The 7,544-nt window shown below is 51.0% G+C and overlaps 1 pseudogene; it reads right to left on the bottom strand.

Annotated features, from left to right (window-relative positions):
* Positions 1-1,505: 1,505 nt before the first annotated feature.
* LOC100930462 lies at positions 1,506-2,096 on the bottom strand (annotated as a pseudogene).
* Between the last annotated feature and the right edge of the window lie 5,448 nt (positions 2,097-7,544).

Genomic DNA, 7,544 nt, shown 5'->3' with positions numbered 1-7,544 from the left:
GCAGAATTTGTGTTTCCCCATAGTTCCTTAGCATTCTCTAATCTTAATCTGCTCTGATTTGAGAGGAATTGGCAAACAGAGGGACTTGGGCTCTATTGATCTTGTTAACAATGCCCACAACTGAGATGCACTCAGGACTCTGGGGAGTGGAGTGGACGGGTACCTTAACACCTCCCTGGGAGCTTTCCCAAAAGAGCAGAGGGGAACTCTGGGCAAGAGAGCTGTCAAGGAAGAGTTAACGGAAAGTTGCTATTTACCTAGTTTGGTTCTTTTCTTTCAGAATGGGGTAAATTCCTGGATAATCCCCAGTGGTTCAGAAACTTTTCTCGCAGTCTTAAAATAACTAATTGCCAAACTTCCTATCATTGCTCAAGACTGAGAATCTGCTAAGATGTTAAGTTAATTTTAATTAGCTACCTTGATTTCTGTAGCCTCCAGCTTGGCCAGAGCTAAAGTTCACAGGAAAAAAGCTTTTCCCCTTTCTAAGGTGGCAGTCAAAGCTGTTAGGAAATCTTGCCAGTGTTTGTAACTACAGCATGGAAGTTTCTCTTGCTGAGAGGGTCTTTTCAGGATCTCAGGATCACTAATACATCTTCCCTAAAGTCTATGTTTATATATGTTTAGCTTCATTATCTATGGCAGATAATTCTAAAGATGAATCCCTTTCAGAAACTTCAGAACTAGATGTGGTAAATGTCAAGGGGCACAATTCCCGGGCCCAGTGAGAATTTGGCTTGCTGGACTAATAATGGGAATTAGGTTTGCTAAGGGTTTATCTCCCATCATCCTCATAGTAAACCTGTGGGGGGAATGTTGTGATCCCCATTTTGTAGCAAACAGAGGTGATGTCAGATTTTTAACTCGGGTGTTCCTCACTCCAATGGCAACCTTCCCCAAACTGGGTGTGTTAAGTGCCATTACTGCTCCATTTTTACAGATGAGAAAACAGGTTCTGGTAGCCTCTGGGGTTCATAGGATTTCAATCTAGCTTTAGAATGAGATCTAGAGCTGGTTGGGACCTGAGAGACCATTTACATCTGTATGTGTACATACGGACAGATCAGGAAACTGAGGAACTGCCCCTGCCTCTCTAATTCCTAAGCTCAGCTCTCTCCACCAGGTTACATTAATTCATATTATTGCTTCCCCAAGCACAGCCCCAGAGAAAGCCCCGACAACACATTAATAAAGCAAGAACTTTTACTTGTAAGAAATGCTAGGACAAGAAAATAATCAACTCTGAATCAGAGCATGAGGGGGTAGTCCCTTTAATTTACAGTAATTCTCCCTCCCCAGAATTCCTAGTACTCTCAAATGAAACAGGAGAATCGCCCATCTTGCCCAAGATGGTGGGGACACCCAGGCCAGAAAACTAAGGAAGAACGTGGACGAGCCCCACCAAGAGCTCCTGAGGAGCTGCAGTAGAGCAGGAAAGGAGAGGTGGAGGCTGGGGAAGGGCTGGGAGAGGCCCCCAAGGGCTCAGGAGCAGGCACAGGGCGCCAGGCCTACATGACCGGACAGTTCTTCAGCCCAAAGCTCTGCCACCGCCTACGAGGCCCCGGGCAGCTCTGGGACTCCTCTCCTCGCATCCTACGAATCTCCCGGATCAGCTCATGGAAGGCTTGCTCCACCCCCTGCTGGGTCTTGGCTGAGGCTTCCACAAAGGGAACCTTGAGGCTCCTGCCCGCTTCCTGGCCCAAGTCTGAGTCCACCAGCCAGTGGGCCTGGTCAATTTTGTTGGCCACAAGCACCATGGGCACCTGGCTGGTGCCCTTGACCTTCTGGAGCAGGTCCCAGAAGATGTTCACATCCACGAAGGTCTTGATGTAGTCCACGGCGTAGACAAAGAGGAAGCCCTCTCCCCAGCGGATGAAGTCCTCCCACTGGTCGCAGTGCTGCTCACCTCCCGGGGTGTCCAAGATCCTCAGCTCACAGGGGATCCCGTCCACCTCCACGACACCGTGGTACAGGCGTGGTACAGGTACCCCCACGTCAGTGGGGTAGTACTCAGTCACGAAGCGCTTCTGCAGGAAGCGGATGGTCAGCGCGCTCTTGCCCACGCCCTGGCTGCCCATCACCACCAACTTGTACAGCATCTTGGTCCTGCCTGGCCGGTCACCTGGGGAGGGATGGGAGGAAGAAGGGGAAAGAAACGAGAACTGACAGAGCACTGGACATCTCCGGACAGTAGTGCTATCCTTATCCCCATTTAACAGATAAAACTGAGGTTAGATGGAAAGTTAGGTGGCTTGTCCCGAGTCTCTGACACTGGACTTGAGTCCAGGTTACACAGACTTCAGGCCCAGCCCTGCCTCAGGGACACAGTCAGAGGGGCTAAGAAGCAGGCCCCCATGGGGGAGGCTCCAATGCCCTTCTCCAATCCCTGCCCACTGGATTTCTCTGTAACTAGAATGGAACAAGCCTTCGGACCCTTGCAGAAGCTCCCGTGGGCTCTCGCTGACCATCCCCAAATGGTTCTGGGAGGGGGTGGGCTCTAGGACCTTCTCAATCCCTCTGCCTCTACCGGACCCTCTGCAGCTTATCCTTAAGGGGGGCAGTGGATAGAGCCCCCAACTCAGGACCCAAGTTCAAGTCTGGCTTTAGACACTTAACACTTCTTAGCTGTGTGACCCTGAGCAAGTCATTTAACCCTAATTGCTAAAGAAAAAAAAAAGAAAAAGAAAAGATAATCTTTCTTAACTCCCAGGACGGACCTGGGTTTCAGAAGGGGGTGGAGGAGATCCCTAATTCCTGCCTTAATGCAGCCACCGGGACACACGGGCTACGTGTCCACCAGCCACTACCCGCTAACCTGTTGGCTAACCTCATTTTTCATTCCCCAGTCTTGCCCCAGCTCTTACTGCCTCTACTTACCTTTCCGAATTGCTAATGGGGCTGGCCGGGAAGCCTGGCTGGGGGTCGGGGGTCCCGGGTCCGAGAGGCTGTAGAGACACAGAGGTCAGCAAGCCGGGCGGCAGAAAAACTCCGGAGCCCTGCGCTCCCACCAACTTGAAGTGCTGGGTGAGGGCCCCCAATCCCCCACCCCTCCCCACCCACCACGGAGCCTCCCGGGAAATCCGCCCTCTCCTCACACCCACCCCTCACATCCCAGCCCCGCCCCCTCGGGAGAGTTGGGAAACCCACCCCTCAAACCGCCGGGGCTTATTGGGGTTCCCCGCCTGGGACATTGAGGAGCCCTTCAACAATTTAGGGGGATTCTAACACCCCCTCCCCATTAAGGAATCAGAGCCCCTCCCCAAGTACCGTGCCCCAGCCATGGAATAGAGCGCGCACCATTCCGCACCTGCGGCACCCCCCCCAGCTCGCTGCCCCAGGAAGAAGTTTGGGGCTCCACTTTCCCACCCCAACTGGTCCCAGTGACAGTTTGGTTTGATGGCCTTTGCACAGGCCTTATCGGAGTCAGGGTCCATTTGCTCCTTCTCCTGCTTCTGCTCCCCAGCCTCTTTCAGAAATGCCCTGAAGCGGACAGGCACGGTGGACCGTTCTCTCCTCTCCTCTAAGCTCCACAGCATCCCCTTCTCCCAGTCTCAGTGGGGAACGTCAGCTCTGCCCTTTGCCAAGAACCTGGGAGCCATTTGCTGGGAACTCCCCCTACTACTTCCAGCCCTCCTGCTCATCTCTGGAAGGCATCCTCCTCTCTCCTGCAGGCCATCCTCAGGCAGGGTGCCCCCTCCCCTCTTCCTCCCCCCAGATTGCCCCTTCACCCTATTCTCTCCTTCATTCTCCCTTAACATACATCTTAGATCTGGTCATTCCCACTAGATACCATTCTAAAAGTCTTCTCCTTCACCCCATATATCCAGTTGGGGGCCAAATCATCACTTCTCCCCTCCAGACCCTCTCCTACTCCCACAGCCAGGAAGGACCCTAGGCCTGCAACGGACCCTCGTTTTTGAGGATTTTTGACTGTAATAGTTTTCTTGTTAGTAGCATTGTAGATGGAGCCGAGTTCAAATCCCACCCCAGCCCTGGCCAGCTGTTATAATATGGGCAGTTTGCTTAATTTCTTTGGACCCCACCTCAAGTCTCTCATCCTGTCTCATTCCCCTGACCTGCTTCCTCCTGAACACCAGTTCCCCTCCCAGTTATGTCCAGAAATTTCTGCACATAAATGTGGGGTCTTTCCTGCCCCCTCTATTCCTAAGAACTGGTCTGGGGGCCCTGGCCCCGCGGTTTTATTCCTATTTCATAGGACCCAGCAGCTGGCCCATGGCTTCCAAGCCTAGATGATATTAGATTTCCAGGGTTTTTTGGTTTTTTTTTCCAAAATTTCTTTTATATGGTAACTTCAGCTACATAAGATGTGCAAAGTTTAGTAAACACTAATTCTAAGCCTTTTGTCAGAATTAGAGGTGCTTTTTTGGTCATTTTCTAATTCCTCTTGTTTAATTTACTGTGGCCTCTCCCAGGTATTATTGAATTTCTCTGGCCTGAAAGGGCACAGGGAATGTGTCATAGAGCTGCTCATAAACTGCTTAGAAAGGATGGAAGCCCACCTTATCAACTTGAATCCTATTACAGAAAAAAAACAGGTTTGTTAACCTTTTTCTTATCTAAATGCTTTTGTAGATAAAACACTTATAATGGATTATAGGTGGGAGAGGGGCAGTGAGGTGGTGAAATGGATTGTTAAAGCACCAGGCTTGAAGGAAGACTTGGACTTGAACTTGACTGGCTGTATTGGCTAAGTCATTTCACCCCTATTTGCCTCAGTTTCCTCATCCTGTAAAATGAACTGGAGAAAGAAATGGCCAATCACTCTGGGGTCTCTGCCGACGAAACCCCAAATGGAATCACATGAAGACTCGGACACGATTTAGAGGTCGAACAAAAACATAGGATAGAAAAGCTCCTTTCTATCCCCCTTTTAATAAGCAGAGTGGGTGGAACCAAGCTTTCAGATTCAGATGAGTGACTCATCAAGTTTGCTATTATTTTACAGAAAACAAATTTTTCAGGTCAAAACAGAGGGGGGCGGAGGATGTAATTAGAAGTAGAGGGCCATTTTTATGTGACTGAAGAAGTCTCCCAAAGCACCAGGTAGTTTATTACAAATAAAAATCAGAGATAATTGCTTAAAAGGAGGGAATTATAATCAGCGAGAGATGATTCTTTCACCCTCTAGACCCAAGTGACGACTCTTCACAGGCAAGACTCCTTCCTCTCCTTTCTGGGGCCCTGATGAGCAAAGGCCCTCCTCCTTCCTTCCACTCAGGAGGACCTTGCCTCCTGATCTGAACTGGCTACTGGCTTCCCAAGGATTCTGGCTTATCCCATCCTGCCCTCGTCTTATGAAGGTGGATTTAGACCCCTCTCCCCCCCAAAAAATGAACCAGACCTAGGCCAGCCTAGCTTTAGGGCTCACACTGGTTTGGCCCTGGGTACAGATGGAGCTTTTCTTTGTGGTCGGGGCTGAGGGCCCGACCCTGCTCCCCTCCCAGGCCAGCTCCTTGCTGTGGTCACTGCTGTGTCTGGGGTACAGCTAGAGGAGGCTCCTGAGGGAAAATTCAGAAGCAATAGGTAACAGTGCCATAGCACAGGTCACTTAGGAAAGGGGAGAAGGGTCATCTCCTGGAAGATGGTGGATTCTCCCCCCCTCCCCAAGTTTAGTCAGGGCCTTTCAACAATCATTGTTAAATTGCCCGATTCAACAATCTGGGGTTTATTTGGGGGGGGGGGAACCCACACTTGGTCAGGTATGGCTTAAATTAAAAAACCTTGGGAGAAGTTAATTCATCTGGACTGAAAGGTCTGTCAAGACCAAGGAAATGTGTCAGTTCAGGCTCAGGTACCTTGAGGCCCCTATTGACTCAGACCTGGAAGGTAACTGAGAGGCCATCTAAACCTCTCCCCCATCCCCAATCTTACTGATGTGGAAACTGAGGCCCAAGAGCTGATAGCTATGTTATTCCTACCTCAAAGCCCACCAAGCCCCCGAGAAACCACCAGCAGCATACTTATAAACAAAGCAGCAACTTTTATTTGTAATAAATCCTACAACTTAAGAAATACAGGTTTACAACTTCAGATGAGAGGATAAAAGAAGTCACTTTCAAATGAATCCCCCACCCCAAATCAAGTGGCTTTAGGAGGAACCCTTTTCACCAGCACGCCCAAGGTAATACAGAGATGCTCATGTCAGAAAACTCCTAAGGAGGGCCCAGAGCCTTCCTGACCTGCAGCTGTGGAGTGTCTAAGAACATTCACAGCCTAAATCCCCTTCTTCTCCTGAAGGGCACAAGCCAGTACAGACCCCTGGCCTCCTCACTGGGGGAGGTGTAAGTGGGACACTGAACCCCCCCCCACTCCCGGTCTGGTCTTGGGGACACTGAATGGGAACTGAGCCGGGCTCCTTGACAACACTACAGACAAGGTCCTCAAGCATCAATCAAATGCACCAAGCCTGGAGCAGGAAGGAGAATTGCTAGTGTCCTGGTTTCTGGCAGCAGGGTCCCTGTTGGGGGAACATGATTTCCTGCCCAAGAAAGAAAAGAAGGCACAAAGCCCCCGAAGCGGGGAGGAGAACCTGGAAATGATGGTGCCAGTGGCCAAAGAGGCTAGGGGAGGCTGCAGACAGGTGCAGGGAAGGAGTCTTAGCTAAAAAGAAAAAGCAAAAATCCAAAAAAGTAGTGGAGAAACACTGCGTCCCAAGAAGCTCCTGGAGAAACCCTGGTGAGTCCCATAAGAGCCTGGTCCCAGAGGAGGCAGAGGAAGGGTCCAGATGGAGGTGGGGAGGCTGTGGGCACAGGGTACAACTGCTCACATGACTGCAGTGCTGGAACCCACACCCCTGGTCCTGCTCAGTACTAGGGAGATGCCCAAGCTCCTCAGCTGCATCCTGTGAACTTTGTGAACCAGCTCATGAAAAGCACGTTCCATGCTCTGACGAGCCACGACTGAGGTCTCCACAAAGGGCACCTGCAAGTTCTAGGGCGTTGCCTGGCCTTGCGCGGGGGGTCACTGCCCCGCCGCAGTTGGCTATGTCAGTCTTGGCCACCAGGACGAGGAGAAAGTGGTCAGTGTCCTTTACCCTCTGCTGCTGGTCTCGATACAGCTTCCCATCCACAAAGGACTTGATGTCATCCACTGCATAGACACAGGAAACCATCCCCCTGGCGTGTGAACTCCAGGAACCCATTTGGGTTCTCCTTGTTGCTTACAGTGTCCAGGATTTGCAGGCTCACCATCCACCACTATTTGGATGTAGAAGTCTTTAATGGCGGGGTCCTGGTCTGTCACAAAGTGGTTCTTGACTAGTTGGATGATGGGTGAGCTCTTGCCCACATCACAGCCACCCATCACCACCAATTTGTACCGCATCTCACCCCACACCCGATTACCTAGGGATGTGACACCAAAGGGAGAACAATGAGAGCTGGAGGGACCTCAGGGGCTCACCCATACCTCCCCATGTGCTGTAAAATAGCCCAACAAGGGGTCTTCTGGATTAGGAACTGAAGGGATCCCAGGGGCCATTCCCCCCTAACCATGTGCAGTAGAAATGATGCAAATGGTCCTCCAGC

The sequence above is a fragment of the Sarcophilus harrisii genome, chromosome 6 (genome assembly GCF_902635505.1).
Source record: "Sarcophilus harrisii chromosome 6, mSarHar1.11, whole genome shotgun sequence".
Taxonomy (NCBI): Eukaryota; Metazoa; Chordata; class Mammalia; order Dasyuromorphia; family Dasyuridae; genus Sarcophilus; species Sarcophilus harrisii.
Note: the sequence above shows the minus strand (reverse complement) of the source record. Positions and strands in the feature narration are given on the sequence as shown.